Here is a 1,231-nt window from a genome sequence, read left to right on the forward strand (position 1 = left end):
CAACTGCGTATGTGTGTGTGTGTGTGTGTGTTTGTGTGTGTGTGTGTGTGTGTGTGTGTGGGTGTGTGTGTGTGTGTGTGTGAAAGGGTGTGTACTTCCGTTTTGATAAGAACGTCACATTAAATAAAATTCCCAACAATTTCCTTAAAGCTTTGCTTCCAAGAAAAACAATTCCAGCTGACATTAAGATTAATACATAATAAATCGATAAAGTTCATACTTTGCGGTCCAAATAGGATCAGAGGGCAGCTCGCTGGTGTTGCCATGGTGATTAAACCGGCATCGGTACTTTCTGACAGTGTGGATCAGAACCGGCTGCGTTTCCTTACAAATGTGCTCAAAATTTTGTCGATGTTCCGCTAATGTCGAAAAAACAAAACTTCACATTTGCAGTAAATAAAATTAATACATTTAAATAAAATCCCACAGAGAAAACTTTGTTCACGCGATAAGTCATTAAAAAACACGTGGCGCCATCATCCCCTAACTACTTCCTGTTGTCTAGTTTAGAGAGAAGGACGTCGATGCAGCAAACAGGAAGGGGCGGGACGGACCACTGTCAGTCTCATACCTTATTTGGAAATGGGACCATTACACTCCGGAAGTGAAGGGGGCGCTATTTCCTATATTATCCGCGGTCTCCGGTTTTTATTTTCTTTTTAAATCTGTGATATAGCTTCATCTTTGGGAAGGAATTTCACTCTCAGCATGTATTTTATTTACGTAAGCGCACCTCAGCTTTCTGTGTACTTCTAAATCTACTCCTTAGTCACATCTTTTCGGGCCTGCTACTGCCTCTAGCGGCGTGGGGGTGGTAACACAACTAATATTATTACATTATTAAATCAGAATACCATAAAGTCTTTATTATTTATTATTAATTCTGGCATTACTGGAACCGTAAAAGATAAAGTCCCGTTTTCCTATACATAAGACTCTACCAATAAAAAGTCTCAGAATAAGATGGCACAGTAAAATAAAAATGTGAATTATTGAACGCTAAAGTGCGAAATAAAAACTTTGCTCCGCTGTTAGCAGATTAGCGGAATGTACCCACCACTTCTATCTCCAAGCTTGATTTTCCCATCGATTTGGTCAAGAATCAGGTTTTCTACAGTTAGCCATCCAAGCTAACAACCTTGCAGTTTTTTAATTCTGTCCTTTCAAACACTGTACGACAGTAACTTCCTGCTGCACACTGAATCAGAAACAATTAGAAGCACTGTGGTTA

Source organism: Xiphophorus couchianus, chromosome 7, assembly GCF_001444195.1.
Source record: "Xiphophorus couchianus chromosome 7, X_couchianus-1.0, whole genome shotgun sequence".
In the NCBI taxonomy this organism is placed as follows: domain Eukaryota; kingdom Metazoa; phylum Chordata; class Actinopteri; order Cyprinodontiformes; family Poeciliidae; genus Xiphophorus; species Xiphophorus couchianus.